Source organism: Protopterus annectens, chromosome 7.part1, assembly GCF_019279795.1.
Source record: "Protopterus annectens isolate FY-2018-M chromosome 7.part1, PAN1.0, whole genome shotgun sequence".
In the NCBI taxonomy this organism is placed as follows: Eukaryota; Metazoa; Chordata; order Ceratodontiformes; family Protopteridae; genus Protopterus; species Protopterus annectens.
In genome coordinates, this window is record NC_056740.1 from 324,815,635 (window position 1) to 324,841,536 (window position 25,902).

A 25,902-nucleotide genomic window follows, 5' to 3' on the forward strand; every position below is an offset into this window, starting at 1 on the left:
CAGCATAAACCACTAGTTGCCACAATCAGCTGCAAGCAGTGGTCAGAGAAGGCTCTAAGGTCAACAGAGACCAGGCTGAAGACCTGGAAATTGACTGAAGAGAAAGTATAACAGTTCAAGGAATTACTCAGGGTTCTAGCACCCCAAGAAGAGAAGGATATAGGTGGAGTTGAAGAAGAATGGCAGCGCCTAAAAACATCATGTGTTAGGACTACAGAAAAGATATGTGGCTGAGCCATGTATGGAAATAAGGTACATAAGGAAAGCTGATGGTGGAATGCAGAAGTCCAGGAAGTCATCAAAAGAAAAAAGGAGTGTAGGAAGAAGTGGGAGATAGAAAAGACTGACCAGGCTAGGAAGTACTACTGGTTGGCTAACAAAGAAGCTAAGAAAAAAGTTGCAGTAGCAAAGAATAGGGCATTGGAGGCAAAGTACCAACTTCTAGAAAGTGACTCAGTAAAGGGCACAAAGAATCTATATCAGGTTGCAAGGCAAAGCCAGAAAGATAAAGAATGTAGTCATACACCCTTCATAAGGGATGCCAGCAACAACCTGCTCACCAGTCCAGAGGACGTCAAAGGCAGATGGAAGGAATATTTCCATCAGCGTCTGAATGAAGAAAACCCCACAGAAGCTGTACTGCCCCATAAACAGCCTACGATGAGAGAAGAAGAGGAGCCCACCCTAGAAGAAGTAAGAACAGCAGTAAGGAAGATGAAGTCAGGGAAAGCAGCAGGCTCAGATGAGGTCACAGCAGATATGATAAAGACGCTGGGTGAGATAGGGGAGAAATGGCTCCCAAGAGTACTAATAGCAGTGTGGAGAGAAAAGCGTATTCCATATAACTGGTGAATAAGCATACTCATGCCAGTGTACAAAAACAAAGGGAACATCCACCACAACTGTGGGCAATACAGAGGCATCCAACTCCTATCACACTGCATGAAAGTTCTGGAGAGGGTGATTGATGAACGGATATGCAGAGTAGTAGAATGTGAGATGGGAGATGAGCAGTTTGGATTCAGATCAGAATGCAGCACAACTGACCCGATGTTTGTATTGAGACAGATACTTGAGAAGAAGGTAGAGATGAGAAGAGAGTCCAACTGGGCATTCCTAGACTTGGAGAAAGCATATGACAAGGTCCCAAGAAAGCTGATCTGGGCATTATTGAGGTGGTTTGAAGTCCAGAAACATTGGTAGAATTAGTGCAGGCTATGTACAAGGACCAATGACTCAAGTATGAACAGTGTTCGGTCTAACAGAGGGGTTCCAAGTGGGTGTGAGGGGTTCCCAGGGAGTGAGGGGTTCCCAGTGGGAGTGGGTGTACATCAGGGTTCAGCTCTGAGCCCACTGCTGTTCATACTGGTGATGGACTACATTAGTAAACAGGCTGGAGGGGATGGATCAACAAAGCTGCTGTATGCAGACGATGTAGCATTACAGGCAGACTCTGAGCTAGAACTTCAACAAATGATAGGAGAATGGAATGCAAAACCGAAGGCACATTTATTTACTTATATTGGTTTTATTTTACATTTGTTGACCAGGATAGTCTAACTGGATACATGTCCATTTTCAGTGGAGGCCCAGGGAGAAAAGCTCCAAGGTAGAAAACACAGTAAAAAAAAAAAATCACAAAATGATTACAAGTTACACACAGTTTACAGGCTCCAGATGAGCAAGCAGGTAATATAATCATACATTTCTAAAACAGTGTTGGGATGAAAATAAGCACAGATAAGACAGTGGTAATGGCAGCAAATTGGAGGAAATCAGAAGAAGCGGAGAATAGAGATAGAAGGGAAGATAGTGGAGCAGGTAAACAGCTTCAAGTCCCTGGGAGTAGTTGAAGAGAAGGGCAGTCTGAATAAAGAGTTCAAAGTTAGAGACAGAGGGGCTGCAGCCAACTAGCATAGAGTATCAGGTGTAGTCTTTGACAGAAAAATGCCAAAGAAGCTGAAAAGTAAGGTGTACAAGACAGTGGTGCACTACTGTATGGTACAGAAACCTGGGCAATAAAGGCAGAACAGTTGAAGAAGCTAGAGGTGATAGAAATGAAGTGCCTGAGAAAGGTGGTAGGATGCACACTGTGACAGATGAAGAAATCAGGATATAGGAGCAGAAGCCAAAGTAGCTCCAATTGCAGAAACAATCAAAGAGAACAGATTACGGTGGTTTGGACACGTAGAAAAGCAGAAGACAATCTGGTGAGCAAGATTTGGGACAGACAGGAAGAAGGTAAGAGGAAGCGAGGATGTCCAGCAAAGAGGTGGATGGATTGTGTGAAAGAAGATCTGCGACAGTCAGGCATGAGTGTTGAAGAAGGCAGGAGTGTGGTACTAAATTGAGAGAACTGGAGACAGTTAATACAATACCCCAACTCCATGTAGAAAAATGGGAAAAAGTGTGCTGCTGATGATGATGATGTGGCTGGATGTACAATCTTGCAGACAATATGCAGAAGGTAAAATTAAGTTAATGCAACCAAGGGTAAGAGATCTTATCCCAAAAATAATTGAATTTGTAATACTAATACAACAAAACATACTGGGAGAGGGTCTCTTATCCAAATTATATATTGTGGTGAGGAAAGAAACAAAGTTGCAATAACAATTATTGAAACTATTTTGCTCATATTAATAACAGACAACTCTTCTCTTATATGGAAACTTTTTACTTGGAAATTCTTGCATAGATTTTTTTTCACACCTCATAAAATTGAATTAATGTTCAAAAAGAAGCAAGTTTGTTGGAGATGTAAACATGAGCTTAAAGCAGATTGGTAGCATATGTTCTTTGATTGTGTTGTACTTACACCAGGTTAGTTTGCTTTTGATTTCTTGTATTTTGTATTACTTTATTGCCATCTTCTATTTTGCATACTGTGATTTGTTTCTTTACACTGTGTTTTATTTGTATTCTGCTTTGAATTACATATTAATACTTGGAAAGAGACTGCAACTGTTTCCCATGTGAGTCACACATTAGAATAGGTCAATTAAGGAGTCACATAGAAGTCAGAAAAGGTCAGTTAAGGTTAATTATCTGTGAAATAAAGGGTGGAGCTAGGAACTAACTCTTCTATTTAAGGGGTGAAATAAAACATTTCAATGCTTTACTGGAAAACCTCACCAAGACTCTGACACAACTTCCGGTGAGGGAAAGGTTAATTTGCTTTTGATTTATTGTATTTTGTGTTACTTTATTGTCTTCCACTGTTTTGTATACTGTGATGTTTTTTCTTTATACTGTGCTTTACTTGTTCATAGGTTCATTGGTTCATAGGTAGGTACTAGGCTATCGGCCCTGAGACCTATACAAGCCCAGCCAAAAAGGTACCCTGACTTTTGACACCCAAGAAAATTATTTTCCTGTGCCACTGTTGAGCAGAGCCACAGAGGTGATCCCTGGGGTGAATTTCCTATTTCCCATCCAATCATCAAGATTTTTCTTGAAGAGTGCTAATGAGGAGCTTTGTTTGATATAGATAGGTAGTTTATTCCAGAGTATGGGAAGTCTCTGGGACAGGAATCTATTCCTCCTGCATGTTCTGTTTATTGTGGTGACAAGGTTTAGGTCCCTAGAGCGTGTAGCTTGGAGGGATTGGGATTTCTTTAAGTGGAGCATGTCCAACAGCTCTTTGTTTGATATAGCTTTGTATGTTAGGCAGAGATCACCTCTGAGTAGGCAATATGCGACGGAGTAAAGCTGGAGTTTTTTGAGACGGTCTGAATAGGGCATCTGTTTGAGGCCAGTAATCCTCTTTGTGAGGTATTTCTGCGGCCTTTCCAGTTGTTGTAGATGTCTTGTGCGGTACATACCAAAAGGGGTGTTGTACTCTATAATGGGTCTAATGAGTGATAAGTAGAGGGGAATAATGACCTCTTTTTTTCTGAATGAGAAACCTTTTGTGATGAGGTGTGCCATGTAGAAAGTTTTCCTGACTACTGTGGTGATGTGATTATCAAAGGAGAGACTACTGTCCACCTGTGTCCCAAGGTCTCTTATCATACTTTCGGTGTTAAGTATACTACCACCTATGTTGTAGTTCATGGGTACAGAGTTTTCACCAAAGGGGATGACAATGCACTTTTTGGCATTGAGCTTGAGGCCATGGCTTTGACACCAGGCATCTGTCTCAGTGAGGCCATTTTGTAGGATGTCCACAGCGTTAAGAGTTTCAATTATGGCTCCTAGTTTGCAGTCATCTGCGAACTTCGTTAGCCAAAGACCTTCTGTGTTAGCCTGTACTTCAGAGAAGTAGATACTAAACAGGAGAGGACCCAGGACTGAACCCTGTGGTACTCCACTTGTCACTGGTCTGAAGTCAGATTTGAAGTCTGCTACTTTCACAGTGTGGGTTCTGTCAGTGAGCCAGTTAGCAACCCATCTTGTGACATAGGGCTTTATACCTAGTTTAGAGAGTTTATCTGTAATTCCAGAGTGGGGGATGGTGTCGAAAGCCTTGGCAAGACCTAGATAGGCTGTATGAACCACCTTACCCTTGTCTACGGCTTTGGTGACTGCTTCAAAGAAGTCTATCAGGTTTAGGAGACATGATCTGCCTTTTACAAACCTGAACTGCGTGGGATCCAGAGTTTGGAGATTACCAATGTCTTTGTTTATAAGTTCCATGATGATACATTCCATAGCCTTGCAGACCAGGCTTGTCAGGCTAATGGGGGCGGTAGTTCCCAGGGTCCGTTGTGGCTCCCCCCTTGTGGAGTGGGATAACCGTTGCTGTGCACCATTCAACAGGCACAAAGCCTGAGGTGAGGCTATGATTGAACATGGTACTTAGGTGGGGTGCCAGTTTGTTCTGTAGTTCGTGTAGAACGCAGCCTGGGATGTTGTCTGGTCCCATGGATGCTGTGTTCTTGGCTTTGGAGAGTGTGGTTTTTACCTGAGCAGCCGTGATTACAGGAACTTTGCATTCTTCCGGTATAGAGATGGGCTCTTTAGGGGGTGAGAGGGGGGTAAAGTTAGCACTGAACCTATCTGCCAGGATGTTGGCAATATCAGTCGGGTATGTATATTTAGTGCCATTGTGCTGTAACTCAGAGCAAATCTGAGTGTTGCCATTGAGATTCTTGACATAGCTATAGAATGCTTAGCGGTTGTCTTTAGAATCAGTGGCGATTTTGTTTTCATAACTAGCTTTGGAGGATTTTATCAGGGATCACAGCTTCTTACTGAGGCTGACCAGGGAGCTCCTCCACTCATGGGATTTTACTCTCTTTTGCAAGAGTTTCTTCCTTCTGTATTTGTATTCTGCTTTGAATTGCATATTAAAACTTGGAAAGAGACCACAGCTGTGTCTCTTGTGAGTCACACAGATTTTTTTCCCAGCCTCCCACCCTGTTGCTATTGTGTTCTTAAACACAACTGTCTGTCCAATTACCTGCCCCTTATGTTAATTTGACCACATATCTCCTTCCCTTTCCCCTTTCACGAGCTGTTGTAACCACAAAAATTATCATTTTGTGAAATTACTCCCCTTCAACTATTATTATTATTGGCCATCACTCTCTATTCCATAGAGCCAGAAAACAAAAGTGCCCACCCCCTTTCAATCTATGTCGCTCTTTTAAAATTAGTGGCTCTCCACTTAGACAGGTGAAACTTTAGTTACCTCCTTTTTCATATCTAACTGCTTAGTGCACACTGCAATGTTTATATTAACCAATGTTTTCTTCTACCTTTAAACCTCTATTGCAAGACCACCAGTTATTGGAGAACCCATATTCTGCCTCACATTAGTCATCTTGGGATTAGTGCTTCTGTTTTCTCCTGGTGAGAGAAGGAGCAGAGGAACATTATTTCCTGAAGACTCCTAATCACTAGAAAGCCTAATAACTACTTCATAGGTGACAGCTTGGAATTTGTGCTTATATTCTGCTGCTGGTGAGAAAAGGAGCAGAGTGTATTGATTCCTGACTGTTTCTGGTTGGACAGTGAGTGCCTGTGCTTAATGTTCCTGATTGGTCTGGTTGCTATTTAGGGCATCTGCCAGGAAAAGGCTACAACTAGCCTACAGCCCCTTGCTTCATCTGAGACAATACTGTAGATCACCAAACAGGCTGTGGCCTGCTTCTCATCTTGGGATTGGTGCTAATGTTTTGCTTCTGGTGGGAGAAGAAGCAAAGGAGTATTGTATCCCAGCACAGTGAAGCTGTGGTGAGACCAGCACTAGTAGTAGCCAAGTAGTAGTCATTTATGCAACTCCCCTCTTTTCATCACTCTTGACAAGCTAATTTTTTGTTTCCAGTAAGTACTGCTTGATTTGGTTCTAACTTCAGAATATCTGCATAAATACTTCATCCTTACATTTTCAGGGTCTACATATTAGTTTCCACTCAAGTGTTTGGCCATGCCCTGTATAGACTCAGACACCCTGAGTGACATTTTTCCTGTAAAAGCACAACTGAAATTTCTCCAATACCTAGTTGCACACAGGACAACTAGTTTTCAGTGACAAGCGCTGCCCCCAGAGTTGCAAATCAAATACTCCTGACAGTGACTGATATTCTCATTCCAGCTATCTAATCAATAAAAAAGGGTCTGTTGCCATGGATATGAAATTTCCCACTTTCTCCTTTACTAGCTTGGTGTATATGGGCATCCTGAGGCAATGCAGAAATTGCCTCATGTTTACCGACAACCAGTTAATTCTCAAACAAACTGATATGGTATGTGATAGATATATTTATACAATGTCACTGGAGGCAAAACTCTCACATAAAAGTACTCCTAATGTCAATAAGGTTGTCAGCAGTACACATGCTGCACACATCACACACAATTCAAAGCAGACATATAGACCCACATATGCTGAGGCACTTGAATGTAACCTTCCTAAACCACAAAGTATACATAACAAATATCCTCACTAGCCCCAAATGCACTCTTTCAAAACAACACCCACATCAACACACAGAGCTACTTCTCATGGACCCTCTACCTCTAAGCCCATAAGGCAAGCTACCACACAATCTAATTTTCTGGTCATTGGAGACTCCATCATAAGACACACTGATGTCCCTCTCACCAGGCTGAGTAAGGAGAAAGTAATGGTCAGTTGCTTATCAGGGACTTGGATTCACCACATTAAGCATTCACTCAGGTCATTGGACCACAAGTACCAGTATGACTCAGTCATAGTCCATGTGGGAGTAAATGACCTGAGACATACCTTTCTACACTATATGAAGAGAGACATCATAGAGCTCTCAGAATATGTGTCTCTAGCTGGTATGAGCCTAGCACTGAGCAGCACTTTACCTTCTCCAAGGATGATGCCACAATCTGAACAAAAGATGATTGACTTTAATATTTGGCTTAGATTCTGGATTATAGTGTCATTCTGGGAGGGGAGGGGTGTAATTTAATATTTGTTAGGTTGGAAGAAGATGGTCAACAAACCACACTGCTTTGCCAGGGATGGTCTGCACCTCTCCCCTCTAGGCTTTTGAATATTAGCTAAAACATTGTCTTCCCCATAGTGCCTTTCAATGCCAAACTGAAATTACTTCCGACATAACAAATCAAAACCAAGAAAATCTAAAGGTATTACTGTTCAGTGGTAGGAGTCTAAACAAAAAACTCTACTCTATAGATGCACTCTTCACCTCAAAGAATGCTGATATCAGTGCAGTCAATGAGGCATGGTTTAAAGCCGCAGAGAGCACACCAACAGTGCAAGGTTATAAAGCCTTCCATACATTTAGAAGAGCTACTACACAGATAGGGACTAAAGGTGGAGGTGTCTCCATTTACAGCAAAAATAAATATAACTCAAGGCTGGTCAAACCGGACAATGAACTTGAGCTGCTCCATGTTCAAATCACCATAAGCAAAATACAATATCACTTCCTTGCCAGCTATAGGTCCCCCTCTATTAACCAAGAAACCCATATCATGTATTTAAACTTATTAGAAACACTACCCATCAAACCCAATACATATTCATGGCAACTTAGTTACTCCACTATTAACTGGGAATCCTATACGACATCAAATGTACAGACACAGAGATTCCTGGATTTTGAAAACAAACTCCCTGAGCCATATAGTCAATACACCAACCAGGGGTGCAGCCATACTGGATCTGGTCCTCACTAATATGAGAGAGTGCTGCACACCCCCTATACTGTAATGCCTTCCCTGGTAAGGTCAGACCACAAAATGGTCTCCTTTGAAGTAAAAATAAAACCTGGACCCGCAGCTAAACCTGGAATGTTCAGGAACTACTCTAAGGCTACCCTCCTGTTATTAAGTGAGAATCTGGCAAAATTTAAAGCCCTCATAAACCCTGAGAATACTTTCTAGGCAGAACTGTTCACAGAAACCCTGTACAAGCATGTTAATAGCTACACAGAAGCAGCTGTACCCATCAGGAAGAAGTACAGAACTAACTCAAAAATCAAGCCACCATGGTGGAATCACAAAATCAATAGGCTGTATAACAGAAGGAAGAAAACCATGGCAAAAATTAGGAATTGTAGCACTCAGCAGGATAAAGATACTCTCATCAAACTAAACAAACACCTCAGAGGACAAATAAAGTCTACAAAAGCTAAATTTGAGGTAAATTTGGCCTCCCAGGCCAAGGGCAAACACAAGGCATTCTTTAGCTATGTACAAAACCTCAAAGGCAATACACAATTGTGTGCAGAGCTCATTGTAAATGGAACCACCTATATTGAGCCAGAAAATATAGCAAACTTACTGGCCAATAAATTCAGCTCCAACTTTACCCCTCTCTCCCCCTCAACCTTCCCTCTGAAAATACCAACAAATATTACTCCCCCTGCTATCACTAGAGAACAGGTCCTTAATGCTCTCTCTAAGGCCAAGAACAATGCATCAATGGGGACAATATCTCAAGATGCTTTCTAAATAGCATGAAACATGACCTAGCAGGGCCTCTGGAATTGCTATTAAACTATAGCCTTCAAACAGGCTTCATGCCACATGAATGGAGAATAGCAGCAGTCATCCCTCTGCACAAAGGTAGGCCAGCTACAGACCCTGGAAACTACAGACCTATAAGTCTCACTAGCCTTATATGCAAAGCCATAGAAAAAATTATAATGGAAGTGATCAATAGTGATATGGTAAACCTCCAGACACTGGACCTAACCCAGTTTGGTTCCGTCAAGGGCAGATCATGCCTATTCAACCTGGTGAACTTCTTCAAGAAGGTCACCAAAGCAAAGGATGAGGGCAAATTGGTTCACACTGCCTACCTTGACCTGGCCAAGCCATTTGACACAACGCCCCACTCAAGCATTGTTGACAAACTCAAAAGGTTAGGTACAAACTCATATGTCACCCGGTGGATAGCCAAATGGCTCACATACAGGATCCAGGAAGTTAGAATTGGAGAGTCCACCTCTACAAAGAGGCCAGTCACAAGTGGAATCCCTCAGGGATCAGTCCTTGGACCTCTTCTTTTTGGCATTTACTTCTCTGAAGTCAAGGCCAATGTCAGTGGTGTCTAGCTGACTAAATTTGCAGATGACTGCAAATTAGGAGCTGTCATTGAATCCCATACTGAAACAAATGTTCTCCAGGAGGGGCTGACACAGACAAACATGAACTAAAACTGAATGCCAAGAAATGCATAATAGTTTCCTTCGGGAAGTCATCCACCCCTGGTAACTATCATACTGACAACACATCCCTTAGAATTGACCCAGTAGTCGGGGACTTAGGGAAACACATAGATAGTAATCTAGCCTTTGACCATCACATGTCTACAGTAGTGAGAAAATCCTTTTATGTTGCTCAACTTATAAACAAAGGTATGGCATCTAAGTCCAAGGAAGTTATTGTTCCACTGTATTCAGCATTCATCATCCCTATCATTGAGTACAATGCCACCTTTGGTATGTACCTAACCAGGCATATCTAACAACTAGAACATCCACAGAGACTCCTCACTTAAAGAATACAGGTCTTGAGTAAAATGTCTTATGCAGACCACCTCAAGGCTTTATCCCTGTATTTGTCTCCTGCAGGCTTTTGAGAGGAGATCTATGCCTGACATACAGGGCATTGTCAGAGCCCACTCTGATGGACCCCTTGCATATCTGCAAAACAAAGAGCACTAGAATTACCCATTGTAAAGACTTAAACCTTGCATGTGATATAAATAGGACCTGCTGGAGAGACAGATATGTATCCCAGAGATTACCCCATCTCTGGAACAGGCTCCCCATCCATGTGTAGCGGAGTTACACCCTAATCCAATTTTAGTGCAACCTGGACAATTGGATGGGGAACAGGAAATTCATTCCTGGTTTGGCACCTATGTCTCTAATGGGCACAGGCTTCATTCAATGGTTCATCTCCCAGGCCCTAGCTTGTAAATGTTTCATCTCCTAAGCCCCTGCTTACACTTATCAAGGGTATCAAAACTTGTCAGAAATTTGGGGTGCATGACTAGGCTTAAAAAGGCCCTTGGAGTCATTAGTCTAGTAAACACCTACGAACAATTTTGTTTTATCTAAGTCATTAATTATTGTTAATACTCCTATTCCTGTTTGTGTTAAAATAATGAAATACCCTCTTTTATGGTCTTTTTTATCAACTGCAAAAAAAGTTATAACCAAGAATTGGAAGAATGACGCTACACCCTCATTCAAAGAATTCACAAATATTGCAACTGAAGTATGTCATCTGGAAATTATCACCATTAAATCAAGATATACTAGAATCACCTCCTACTATAATATGTGGACAAATTTCAAGGAACTGCTTGGTAAATAAAAATCAGTTGTAATGTGTAGAAATCTTCTGAGATTCTTCAGTGTTAGTAGTCACTCTTGTAAATAGCAGTTCTTGTCCATATTGTTCTTTTTTATGCTTACAAATTTCTAAACACAATTATTGTCATGATCAATTTGTTTAGTTAAAATCTAATAAAAACAGTTTCAAAAAAGAAAGAGAAATACGAAGAGTTGCTTGCTGCTTGCAATATTTGCATTTTTTGAAAAGAGAAAAGAAAAAATAGTTTTATTCCTCCACCCCAGGCCAGCTTTCCTTTCTTGTTATGAGTAGATATACCAAGTGGAAGTGCATTTTCCCAAGAAGGTATTTTAGGGTGAGGGTTGAGTATAGGTGATTATGAGGTGAATGTGTCTAATTATGCTATTTATGCCACTGTTATTCCTTTTATTTATTCATTTAGATATTGCGATGACAGAACTAGATTGGCAGACTATATTCATCCATTTGCAAAGTGCAAGGCAAATAAAACTTATGAGCATTTAATTACTGATCTATGAAATCACTTGCATTGATTGCATTTATTGAAACTGGAATTCCTGGATATGTACACCCCTGACATCTGTTGAAAATGTGTCTAGTTCAGTCTGCTATCTTGATCAATAAAACATTAAGTTGTGGGGATGTAAACATTAACTGGTTAACTCTTAGTAATAGTAGCTCTCCACATCACATCAATCTATATGGCTTTTCACAACTAATCACTCAACCATCCCACACTAATAACTCTCACACATCTAGCACCCTTTTAGACTGGATCCTAGTCTCTAATCCTTCTAAATACCATAACCCAGAAACCCTACCAAACACACTGAGTGATCACTCCCCAATAAAAGTGCTCAGATATGCTCCCCATTTCTCCAACCCACACAGATTTATTACCTGCTGCAAACTATCAAACTTCCACCCAGAAACGTCTAATATTCCTCTCTCTCTAGAGCTAACTGGAAAATCCTCTCCCAACTTCCACTTGATGAAGCAGGCCAAACTTTTAATTTAGCCTTCCTTAGCATCCTAAACTCATGTGCTCCCCTCCATAAAGTATGCATAAAATGCAACATATATCCATGGCTAACAAAAACTACTCTCAGCCTTATGAAAGCACAAGACAGGTCCTGGATGAAATGGACACAAACTAAGCTCCCTGTTGACCCACAAAGATATAAAAAAACTCATAAATCAGACAAAAAAACTCATTAATAAGGACAAAAAAGACTTCTATTACAATCCTCCAACAGCTTTAAAAGCAGATCCAAAAATATTCTGGAATGCTATAAACCAAATACTACATTCTAGTAATCCTAGCTCCCCTAATCCCTGCCAGACAGAACACCTGAATAAACAGCCAACACCTTCAATACCTACTATATTGAATCTATATCTAAGCTAATCAACCCTAATCCTAACTCTTCTAAAACTAACCTTCCAATCTCCTCTGAATATGCTCCAACTACTAACCCTGCTCTACTTTTTCCCTTAAACCTGTTTCTACCTGTCATATCAAATCTTTACTCTCCAAGCTAAAACCATGTCAGTATCAGCTGACTACAACCCCTCATATTTCCTTCAGATAGCAGCTGACTCTCTTGCACCCCCAGTCTCTATCCTAATCAATCGCTCAATCTCAGAATCTAAAGTTCATTCTATCTGGAAACAATTTTGCACACTACCTATACATAAAGGAGGTAACTCCACAGACATAACCAATTTTAGACCTATCGCTATCCTCTCCCCCCTCTTTAAAGTTCTTGAAAAATGTATACACAAACAAGCCATACAATATCTAATAAGGGAAAATTTCCTCACACCCACTCAGCATGGCTTCGACCTAAACATAGCACTACCACGGCCCTATTATACTTCCTTAACACTACTTCTCTAGTGAAAGATGACTACAAACTTATTTCTTGCCTATTCTTAGACCTTTCAAAGGCTTTTGACATGGTCTCTCACTATCTTCTGTTGGATAAACTATATAACCTTAATTTCTCCTGTGATACTGTTGCATGGTTCTCCAGCTACCTCACTGACAAGTTGCAATCAGTGAGATGGCACTCTGCACTATCCCCTCCTCTCCCAGTTAAAATGGGGGTTCCCAAGGATCTATTGCTGGGCCACTACTTTTCAATGTCTTTACTAACCTACTCCATACATCTTGCCCTCAGTCTTCCCTAGTTCAATATGCTGATGACTCTACAGTCATCACCATTGCCAACTCTCCCTCTCAGCTCTTATCAGCTACCCAGCAATCCTTTAATTCAGTCGAAACCTGACTCACCAATACTCAGCTCATCCTCAACCAAAAAAACTAAACTGTTACTATTTCTTTCTAAAAATTTTGACCACATCAAATCCTTCTTCTCCATACTGTCACTTAATAACACTCCCATTCAAGCGGAATCCAGCACAAAACTCCTCGATGTCACCATCAACGATCAACTTAAATTTGTCCTACATGTAAATTATTGTATCAGAAAACAACACCAGAAATTAGGGCTCCTGCACAGAAACAAGAAGTTTCTGACTACTGAAGCCAATATCACTCTCTCTCATGCTTACCTCCTACCTACTCTAATGTATAGCTCCCAAATTCTCAGAAATCTCAACTCCTCACCATTAACAAAACTAGAGTCTTCTTACAACAAGGTAGCTAGATTTGCTGACCAACAACCGTACAAATCCTATCACTGTCTCTCTCTAAAACACCTAAACTGGCTAGAACTACCCCACCTGCTTCTCCTATCTCAGCTCAAAATCATCCACTCTATCCTATTCCAGCCCTCCTGTTGTCCAGTTCTATCCTCCCTCATTTCCCACTATTCTCCAACTAGATCCCTCTGGAGCTCTACCCAACACCTACTACATATTGTCAAACCCAAGACTAAATCCGGATGCAACATATATAGCTGCCATCCTTATATATCTTGGAACAAACTCCCTCTTGAAATCAGAACCCTCACACATCCTAAACAATTTAAGGCTGCCACCAAACACTATCTAAAATGTCACTGGACTTGCCACTGAACTCACTCTCCCTAAACTATTTCCCCCCATCAAATAGACAACAAATCCCCTGCTCTCTACTTCCCCTCACTAATCCTAAAACTGAACTTCTCAATCTAATCTACTAACACCTTTGTGGTTCATTTGATAATATACATACTGTCTAACAAAAACTTTTTAAATGGGTTCTCTAACATTCTACGTAAAGTCCTAAGCGAATACATCTTATTCTCTTAGAACCACATTCCCGAAAATTTTCTTGTAGATGTCTTTAATACAATCTCTCTTACACTAAGTAATGTCCTAAGTTTGTACTTCTTATTCTCATTGAACACATTTCTGGTAACTTCTTGTTCTTGTATTGTATGAACTATGTATTATCATTTTGTTATTAATTGCTTTTGTTATGTATAACTGTCTAATGTATGGAGCTTTTCTCCCCGGGCCTCCGCTGAAAAAGGGCTCTTCAGCTCAGTCAGACATACCCGGTCAACAAATGTAAAATAAATAAATAAGTAAATGCATAAACAAACAGTTTAAAAAAATAAATACTTTATAAACCAACACACCTCATGGAACCAGACCTGATACCAAAAGAAGAGTCCAAAGTAAAATTCTTCTGTTTATTTACAGCCACAAAATACTTAACATGCTTGTCTATTTCAAGCAGTCAAAAAATACACTCACCAGCACACAGAGATTTCCTGCAATATTATTTCTGTTACTCTCTTCTCCACTATGGGACTATGAAGTCATGACGTATGAAAATACTCCTCTTTTCCTACATCATCCATTTCATTTTCATTGTTATAACATTTGTACAGACAAAAGTACTACTTTTCAGCTGCAAAACTTGAGATGTGTATCATATTTCCTCCTAACCTTCCCAATCACTAAACTGTTTCTCAGCAGTTATGTCTTTCAGAGTTACTCATCTAGGTTCACTTTATCAGGACCCAGAAATCATATAACATTGTAGTCCATTTTCAGATAATTCAGTTAGACTAAGGCCTTTCTTGTAGCTGGTTTGCCAAACATAATACAGCTGAATTCAGAATTTGGCAAATCAGCTGAAAAAAAAAACTAAAATCCAGGGAAGGATTAGAGCAGAGGTAACTGAAATTATGCTTTTTCATCCTACTTTGAAGTACAGTGGCCGCCCCAGAGTTGATTATAGTAAATAGCGGAGGTGCATCATTTCCAGCCTTTTTAAACCTCATTCCTCCTCCAAAAGATTTTTCTGCAGGCATTGTTCCCAAAATCTCCATTTTTTCTATGTAATTTGCTCCCATACCCTTCTCTAAAGATTACACTTCCTGTTCTTTTATCTGTTAAAATAGTCATTACTTCAAGTACAGTTTATTTAGATTTTGATTTCTATTTTCTAATAATTGTTTTTTTGGCAGCCACCAGCATTAAAATGTACAAGGCATTTCTATGTCTAGGCAATTCAGATCTTATATCCCAGCTCAAAAAATAATTTCCTTAGTTGCACTCATTTGCTCACCCAGTATTCCTGACAGATACTCTTGTGAATTTTTAAAAACTGCCAACTCATTATACTCAGAAAACATATGCTCCCAGGTACCTCTTTCTTCTCCATCACACCTCCAACATTTGCCATCTATCTTTGGAAAAAAATCTTTGGAGTTTGCTTAGGGTATAAAAGTACCTATGCAAATACTTTGAAGCAAAGATCCTACATTTTCTAGACTTTGTTGCATATTTGGGAGCCATACATTTGTCCTCCCATTGTTTCTTCATGAATTGCTTATCTAATCTCTCTCCCTAATATTTTCTTCCTCCTTGGATTGATTCCTCTAGTTATCTTGCAACATTTTTATATGCCGTACTAATTATCCCTCAACCAGTGCAGGTTTTTCACTTAGAATTCCCCAATCCCTTTCTCTTTGACTATACTCTGATATCAGTCCCTAATAGGGAAGGCAGTCTCTAGCCTGCAGTTCCAATGTCTTCTTGGAATCTTCCCATTCTATTACCTTTCCCTCTCTAATTACTTGTTCCCAATACACTGGTTCCTTTGATTACTTCATCCAGTAAATTCCAACACCTCTTGCTTATTGTACCCATAATTGCAGTCATTCCTATCAGCAGAACCTCCTTTCTACATTCCCATGTTGGCTTAGTTCATATTATATTTTCTACTACATTATGAATATAATATTCTTATGACTATTGGTATTCCCCTTAAGGATCTGCATCCAAAAATCATACTATCTAATTTCTTAATTCTCTCCTTCATTATAATCACTCCTTTCCACTTTGAATTATAGCTTTATATTTGTGTTATGTATGAGAGCTTTAATTGTGTAGTTGTAAAATATCCCTTCAAATCAGGTAATCCTAAACCACCTTGTTCTATTGGAAGGATCAACTTATCCCACACAATTCTTCCCCTCTTCCCCTCCCAGATAAAATCCTTAATTACTGTCGAAAACTTCTCTGGTTGACAGAAATATGCCTGACCTGTGTATAATACAAAGGGGACTAAAATATTTTTAATGCTTAAATCTTGCTACCACATCCATAGGTAAGAGCTTCCATTTTGTATTATATTTTGCTTAGTCTATTCCTACATATCCTTAGCTGTCATAAAAGAACCATTTTAACCTGTACTCCCAAATACCTTATTGTATCATCTCCATAAATATGGGTATTGCTAAACCAATTCATGTGTTAGTACATTGTTTACAGCTATTGCCTTTGTTTTACCTTCATTAATTTTATATCCCCAAAAAGGATATGGAACTGTCTAAAAATGTTCCACAATACTGAGATGCATTTCTGGCTTTTATCAGGTACAAAATAATACTGTCTGCACATAGCTCTCAACTGTCCAGATTTTCAACTCATAGTTTTGGTCCATTTCTCATAAAATTGTAGTTTTCTGGCAAATCACTGACAAATCATTGAGGACTAAAGTCAGAAATATTTATTTATTATTTATTTTATTTTAAATTTATTTACCAGGATAGTCCAACTGGACAAAAAGTCCATTTTCAGTGGAGGCCTGGGGAGAAAATAATGCCAGACATTTAATTTTCGGACTTCATATCCTTCAAAAAATTAATGCTAATGCAAAACCTGTTATTCTATAAACTTTCTAAGTTTGTAAGAGCAGAAAATTTAAAAAGTATCCGTATTTTAAGCCTTTGTCATCCCTCCCCATTATTTGTGGCTTTGTCCAGATGCCCTGCTCTAAGAGTTTGAGAGGTATGTATCTGCAAATAAAGCCAATTCCCTTGATTACCATACCAACTGTATCCTTCATAGGTTCATAGGTTCATACTAGGCTATCTGCCCTAGGGCATTTATAAGCCTAGCCAGAGTATGTTTGGCTTTCGCCACCCATTTTAAATTAATTTTGCTATGCCCTTTTTCGAGGTTAGTATACTGTGCCTTTGTCTAACAGTGACACAGAAGTGATACCCGGGGTAAACCTACGATCTCCCATCCACTCATCAAGATTCCTCTTGAAGAGAGTCAATGAGGGACTCTGCCTAACCTGGACTGGGATTTTATTCCAGAGTTAAGGGAGCCTCTGGGTTATGAATCTGTCCCTCCAGCATGTCCTATTTATTTCAGTGCTAAGGTTCAAGTCTCTCGAGCATGTAGCTCGATGGGATTTGGATTTTTTGAGGTGCAGCATGTCCCTTAATTCCGGGTTGGACATGGCTTTATATGTCAGGCACAGGTCGCCTCTGAGCAGGCGGTATGCCACTGAGTAGAGCTGGAGTTTCTTTAACCGGGCAGCATATGGCATCTGTTTGAGCCCTTTGATCCTCTTGGTGAGGTACTTTTGGGGTCTTTCCAGTTGCTGCAGGTGTTTGGTAAGGTACATCCCAAAAGGGGCATTGTACTCGATTATGGGCCTGATGAGGGATGAGTAAAGAGGCACAATGACCTCCCCTAATCTAGATGTGAAACCCTTCATGATTAGGTGGGCTATATAAAATGTTTTTCTAACCACTTTGGCCACGTGGTTGTCAAATGAGAGATTGCTATCAACTTGGGTCCCCAGGTCCCTAATTACTTCTTCTGTACTTAACAGATTACCACCTATGTGGTAATTTGCGGGCACTTTGTTTTTGCCAAAGGGGATGACTATACACTTTTTGGCGTTTAGCTTGAGGCCATGGCTCTGGCACCAGTTGTCTGTTTCTATGAGGCCCTTTTGGAGGATGCTTGTGTCAGCTGGAGAGTCAATTATGGCGCCCAGTTTGCAGTCATCTGCGAACTTGGTCAGCCACAGTCCTTCTGTGTTGGCCTGTACCTCCAAGAAATATATACCAAACAAGAGAGGTCCCAGGACTGAGCCTTGTGGGATGCCACTTGTAACTGGTTTGGAGTCTGACATGGCTCCAGCAATTCTAACCATGTGGGTTCTGTCCTTGAGCCAGTTTGCAACCCATCTAGTGACATAGGGGTTTATATTTAAGCTGGTGAGCTTATCTATAATGCCCGAGTGGGGTATTGTATCGAAGGCTTTTGCAAGGTCCAGGTAGGATGTGTGGACCACCTTCCCTTCGTCAATGGCCTTGGTGACTGTTTCAAAGAAGTCGATCAGGTTTAAGAGGCAGGATCTGCCCTTAACAAAGCCAAATTGGGTAGGATCCAGTGTCTGTAGGTCCCCAATATCTTTATTTATGAGGTCCATGATGATCCTTTCCATAGCTTTGCAGACCAAGCTAGTCAGGCTTATGGGGTGATAGTTTCCAGGGTACGTTGAGGCGCCACCTTTATGGAGAGGGACCACTGTTGCTGTACACCACTCTTTGGGTACATATCCTGTAGTAAGGCTGAGATTGAACAGTAGTTTTATGTTTGGGTTTAGCTCTTTTTGGAGTTCATGTAGGACGCAGCCCGGGACACCGTCTGGTCCCATTGATGCTGTGTTTTTAGCTTTGGAGAGGGCGGCTCTTATCTGAGCATCTGAGATGTCAGGGGGGCAGCACTCTGCTGGGATAGATATTTGCCCTTTTGGTGGGAGGGGAGAAGTTTGCACTGAACCTGTCAGCTAGGATGTTGGCAATGTCTGTGGGTTCGGTGTATTTTTTGTCATTTTGGACTAATTCTGAGCATATCTGGGAATTCCCACCCAGGTTCCTAACATAACTAAAGAAAGCCTTGTGATTATCCTTAGTGTCCTGTGCAATTTTTCTCTCGAAGCTGGCCTTAGACGATTTTATGAGTGCCCTTAGTTTTTTGCTAATACTGATCAGAGATGCCTTCCCTTTTTGGGATTTTGCTCTATCATGTAGTAGCTTCCTCCTTCTATTGTATAGTTTGTTTATGGCTGGGGTCCACCAGACAGGACGTCTGCCTTTGGAGGATTGGGTCTTGGTTTTATTTGGGATTGCATGATCCATACATTCCTGAAGGTGTTCATAGAATACATTTATAAAGGATTCTGCATTCTGGGCCATATTTTCCACAGGCCCGGGGACTTTGAAGGATTCCACCTCGGTTTTGAGGAGTGTGAAATTTGCTTTAGAGAAGTTTTTCACTGTGGTTTTCTGAGCAGGGGGTGGGGTCGGGATGTGAATATCCAGTGAGATCAGTTTATGGTCTGATCTTACCAGTGAGGGATACACTTCTGGTCTGGAGCATAGAGTCCCCATGTTGGTGATGATCCGGTCCAGTATGTTTTCCCCTCTTGTGGAAGTGGTAACAAGTTGTGCCATAGCATTTGAGTTTATGATTTCTAGGAACCTTTGGTTTAGGGTGTTGGAGCTAGAGTAATGCTCCCAGTCTATGTTTGGGTAGTTGAAGTCGCCCAATATAATGGTGTTTGGAGAGACCTTCATATTTTCCAGTGTTCTCAGGAAGGCCGAGTGGGGTTCCTGGGTTTGGGAGGTGGTCTTTAGCAGGCTATAAACTGGAAGGCAGTTTTACCCACTGTTAGTTGCACATGGATAGTCTCTGATGCTTCGTGCTTTGCCACCAACCTGGAGGTGTGGGTATCTTTGATGAATATCGATACACCCCCTCCTTTTGTGGTTCGGTCCAAGTTTTGGGGCCGAAAAGCATGGTATGAGGTATAACCTGGTAGTGCTGGGGTGCTCTCGGGAGCCCTGAACCAGGTTTCTGTTACTGCACAGATATCGATGTTCTCCATGCTAAGGAGAGTTTCAAGTGCGTGCATCTTGAGGTTTAGATTTCTGGCATTGAGTAGCATTACTCTTAGTTTCTTATCCCTTGTGATACCTATGGAGGTGGGTTTGTCTTTTGAGCCTTGCCTAAAAAAGGCACTATGGGGGTAGCAAGAGCCTTTGCCAATATCCGAAAGCCCAGGAGTGACAGGTGCAAGCCTTCCCTAGCGAAGCATCATGGCTTGTCGAGCATATCATCCCAGGTTGACAGGCATTGGATCCCCTTTGAATGACACCAGTACTTAAGCCAATTGTTGAAATTGATTATCTTGTCTTCATATTGTGGCATCATTCTTGGTGAGGGTAAGATGCTACTCAAGGTCAGGGTCATACCGGCCTGGGCTACATGCTCAGAAAGCTCCTCTATGTCTCTTTTCATATAGTCCAGGGAGGTACGTCTCAGGTCATTCACACCAGCATGGACAATGACTGAGTCATATTTGTACTTGCCTTGGAGTGACCTGAGTGCTTGTGTTATGTGGCGGATCCTAGCGCCCGACAGGCTGCTCACTGTGACCTTCTCCTTGTTCAGCCTGGTGAGTGGGACGTCAGTGTGCCTGACGATAGAGTCACCTATTACAAGTGTCAGGTGTGTTATTTAGCCTTAAGGGCTGTGGCTGTTCAGCACACTGGCTTTGTGAGATATGTGTTGCACATGTTTTGTTTTGGGGGTAGCGGTTGCTTGGGTGTCTGCTTTGGAGGTCTCTGCTGCTTAGGCAGATCTTTATTTAGAGCCTCCGAATATGTTTTTGTGTGATTATGTGTTTGGTTTGCTGTCGTGGTAGGTCTATGTGAGACTGGAATTGTAGTGAGTGTGGTTTCCTTCTCCTCCTGACTGGTTATGCCAGTACTGATCTGAGAGAGCTTAGCCTCCAGTTTGGCTATATGGTTGTATCTCTCACATGTGTTGGAATTTGTTGGGAGGAGGAAAGGGTTGTCTGTGTACATGAGGCAGTTGTAACATTGCCTCAAGATTCCCAGGTTCACCAGCTGGACCAGAGAGGCGATTGACAACTGACCTTTGGACATGCTAGAATAGTATTGGAAATTCCTTTATAATTGAAAACAAGGGCCAATGGGGAGTGAGGGTGTAGTGCTTTTAATTTTTAGTGCTGACTTATATAATTGCTTTAGTGAGCAAGTGCCAGGTAACTTAAGTGCAATGTGTTACAGGTAACTTAAATGCAAAAATGACAAACAGTAACTTTCTTTCAAGTGAAACATGGAAATAATTACAGTAAGCAATGCAGATATCACTAGGGATCCACAGCAGCACTGAGAAGCCGCATTTTAGGTGGAATTAGCATTCCAGGGAAATAACAAGCAAACAAACAACAAGCATACAAACAAAGCTAGATTCCACAGGCCTGGATCTAGTCTATGCTACAGCAAACAAGGTGTACCAATTTCAGTAAGAAACAGTTCAAATATGCAGGCACTATAAACCTTTAACCAGAAATTCCCAGCTCAGAAGGGCAGAGTCCAGCCTCTCCTCCCACAAGAGTGCAGACCACGAACTTTCTTAATGTAAAATAACTGGCCTGAAGCCCAAGTGCATAAACCAGAACTAATACACTTTAGGAATAACAGACACTGAGCTCTCAATCAGCAGTTCCCAACTTAGAAGAATGAAAGCTACCTGTCCTGCCACCACAGTGCATGCCACAAACCTTCCTAATGTAAAACAACTGGTCTGAAGCCCAAGTGCTTAATCCAAAAGACTTAAAATTATAGCTACACTTTAATCAACTTACTACCAAGCAGTAATAAATACAATTGAATACTTTAAAGAATGCCTGGATTAGTGCTGAAGTTATACAAACAAAGCTAGATTCAGCAGGCCTGGATCTAGTCTATGCTATAGCAAACAAGGTGTACCAATTTCAGTAAGAAGCAGTTCAGATATGCATGCACTATAAGCCTTTAACCAGAAATTCCCAGCTCAGAAGGGCAGAGTCCAGCCTCTCCTCCCACAAGAGTGCAGACCACGAACCCTCTTAATGTAAAATAACTGGCCTGAAAGCCCAAGTGCTTAAACCAGAATTAATACACTTTTAGAATAACAGACATTGAGCCCTCAGTCAGCAGTTCCCAACTTAGAAGGATGTAAGCTACCAGTTCTGCCACTACAGTGCAGACCACAAACCCTCTCAATGTAAAACAACTGGTCTGAAGCCCAAGTGTTGAAACTAAAAGGCTTAGAATGAGTAACACCAAGCAGTAATAAATACAATTGAGTACTTTTAAGATGACACAAAAGCAAAATAAAGTAGGAAGAAACACAAGTACAGTAAAAGCAGATGAATTTCTTTTTTTTTTTTTTTTTGAATTTCTAAGTCCATTATTTTCTTTGCCAATGGTTCTAAATGTAATGCAAATAAACAGGAAAGAGGACAGCCCCTGCCTGGTTCCTCTGTTCAGACATAACTTATCATAGATGAACCCTCCCACTTTGATTTTTGCCTCCAGTCCCTCATATATCTTCTTAATTAACCTTATTAGTGTACCAGAGAATGCATATGTTTCCATTGCCCTTCTCATATAATCCCAGCTTACTGTTTCAGATGTTCTCTCTGCATCAAGACCCACCAAAACAGTGGGTATTTTCTTACATTTTGCTTCCCTCTAGATCATCGCTGTTCTATTAATGCTGTCAAATGTTTGTTTCTCTCACAAAAACACACTGATCCATAGCTATCACTTTTGGCAAACACTTTATAATCATGGTTTAAAATTAAAATGTGCCTATATGCAAGGCCTTCATTAGGTATTACAGCCACCGCAATTTTTTCCATGATGTTGGTGCTTCTCCTACTTTTAAAATCCTGTTAAACAAAACCTTCTGGATCATTATCACTTTTTCCCTACTAGTTTCTAAACTTCCACCAGACTACCATGTATTCCTGGACAGTTACCCACAGATGTGTTAGATATCCCCATTTTCATCTCATCGGAGCCTCATCTACCTCTAACCTTGGCATATTTAAGTTGTCTGTAAATATTTCCATTTGTGCTTTTTCTTATTTCCACATTTCTCTGCTTTATACAGGTTTTCATAAAAATGTATGAAATACCTCTAATACCTTTACAGGATCTCTGATTATTTTTCTTGGTATACGATCCCTAGGTTTGGCAACTGCCCTTTCTACTTTCTATTGCCTAAGTCGTTTTGCTAAAATTTGTTGTGCTCTGGAGTTATTATCAATAAATAGTTGCTTAACAGCAAGTTTTCTAAACTCATGCACATTATCTAGGTACTCCCTTATTCTCGCTTTAACACTCTGCAGTTGTGCCTCTTCTTGTTCTGTGAGATTCTCCTTATGATGCATTAGTTTAACCTTTGTCAGCCCCTTTAAATAATTCTTGTTACTACTTAAACATATCTTCTTTTCTTTTATTTCAATGCTGTTTTTAAACTCCACTTTCATTTTATCCTACTCAGTAGCTATATATATATATATATATATATATATATATATAGTATCTTCTGTAATAACTATCAAATAATTTCCACTACCCATTCCTTAAATTCCTCTCTTTTTAACAGGTAGGTAGGAACGCATCAGTGTCTCATTTTTACTTCATAACCCTGCATTTTTATTTTAGTTATTACTGGCACATGAGCTGAAATAGTTATTGGATATGTGTCAAAGCTTTCAGTTAAATGCACATGTTCCTGTGAAATACAGTTCCTGTCTAGTCTACCCAGTTATTTTTACCTTAGGAAATAATATGTAAATTCTTCCTGAGATTCTAATACCGAATTCACATCTTCCATGCCCAATATTTTCATAAATTTCTTTCGAAATCTACCCTCTTTTGCTATATTTTCTCTTTTAGGCCCCCAGATACATCCTCATTGTTGCAAATAAAATTCCAGTGCCCACCTGTAAGTAATATTCCCTGCTGAAAGCTAAATATTTTTCACAGAATTTTCTTAAGTCCCATATCAGTGTAATCCTCATCCTTTGCCAGTAGCCCCTTACTACCACAAATCTAACATTATTATCTTTTTTTTTTCCTCTCCAACCACTATTGGAGCTTCTATAGCAATTACTGTAAGTACTCCTCTTTTCCTGTGTCATTGATATTCTGCTGAATATCTATCCTGAAATCCTTTCTTTATCAAATTTGCAAGATCAGTTCTTTCCAAATGTGTCTCTTGTAGCATTGCTGTTTGCACTTTGCATTTCCTAATATTGCTTTTCTTTTTGTTTGCACCTATGACACCATTCACATTTAAAGATAATATAGAAAGTGCCACCATTATTATTAGAAGTCATTATTCCAATGTTTTATATATGACAGCTTTTAAAACATCTATTTCCAGCTGCTGTGTTACATGCACCCACTAATGTTTGGCAGGTTGATCCCTTATACAGTTTTTTCTTATCTCCATTTGAATGTATGTCACATTTTACAAGGCATTTTGTTTTAAAGAAAACCCTCACGAAAAAAACACACACCAGTTGCTTCATTTTTAATCTATTGAGTTGTGATAGTGTTCCATACTTAAGGCCAAAACAGGAATGCAGTTTGGGTTGCCCAGTCTAAATACTCCACTGTAGCCTTATGGTATCAGAATTTTAATGACATGTATTTATCATTTGAAACTGTGTTCCTTCAATGTCCCCTGGATCCAAAACTCCAACCTTCTGTACAGTGTCTTAGTTATACCAAATCCCTAAGTCTCCTCCTGGCAATATTTATGCTATAGTGTTAGTTTTTTGTATATGTATTCACTATTCTCCCCTTTTTCCAGTGCAGTTCTCAGTCACTTCCTGCTTCAGCATATGGAGGATGGTATGTCTGCATTTGTGTCAAATAAAATAACTTATATAATATGCTTGCAGAATCTGTAATCCTTACTGGAAGCCTGATATTCCAGACAGGGGATACTAATTTACCAGTAAACGTCAGTAAAAAAGTAGGGTGCCTAATCTGCACAAAATCCAAGTTGCAAGACCGAAATATTCATCAGGAGCCACCATTTCCTTTCCATTCACTAACCAAGGTAGAAAGCTGACATTAGTGATTAGGGAAATAAACAAATATTGGATCTAAAGCAAGGCACTATAGTAGCAGTTACAAGGAAGTGATGTGTGTTGGTGGGAGGGGGAAAATGTTCTAATACTTTGCAAAGAATTTGTTTCACAACAATGACCTGAAATAAATTTGATCACAAAATTAAACGTCTGAGGTGTAAATACTCAATAAAGTGCTGGGTACATTTGTGTGTGTGTGTGTGTTTGTGTGTGTGTGTGTGTGTGTGTGTGTGTGTGTGTGTGTGTGTGTGTGTGTGTGTGTGTGTGTGTGTGTGTGCGTGTGTGCGTGTGTGTGTGTGTGTGTGTGTGTGTGTGTGTGTGTGTGTGTGTGTGTGTGTGTGCACCCCTGGATATGTGTGAGAGTCTATATGCATCTGGCATGTGCCTGTATTCGGTGTGGTGCTCATAGGTTCATAGGTGGTTACCAAACTAATGGCACAAGACCCTTTACAAGCCTAGCCAATAATACCCAGGATATGACAATAGTATATCTTAATTCCCCAGATATGAGATGGGGTAGTATCAGGGTAGTGGGTATTTAGGTGTTGGAGACCTGAGTCATTTTACAAACTGCTTTTGTCCATAAGGGACATGGGCAGTACCTGAGGAGTGAATTTATAGTTCCCCATCTGTTTATCCAAATTATTTCTGAAGAGCGTGAGGGACGGGCTTTGTTTTATGAAGATGGGAAGTTTATTCCATAGACGAGGTAGCCTTTGTGATGCAAATTTGTCTCTCCAGTAAGCTCTGTTAGAGTCACAAGTAAGATTCAGGTCCACGGAATGTGTAACTCTCATATAGTTTTTCTTGTGAATCTGTAACATTTTCATCAGGGCTGGATCAGAGAATACCCTGTAGGTCAGGTGTAAGTCCCCTCTCAATAAACG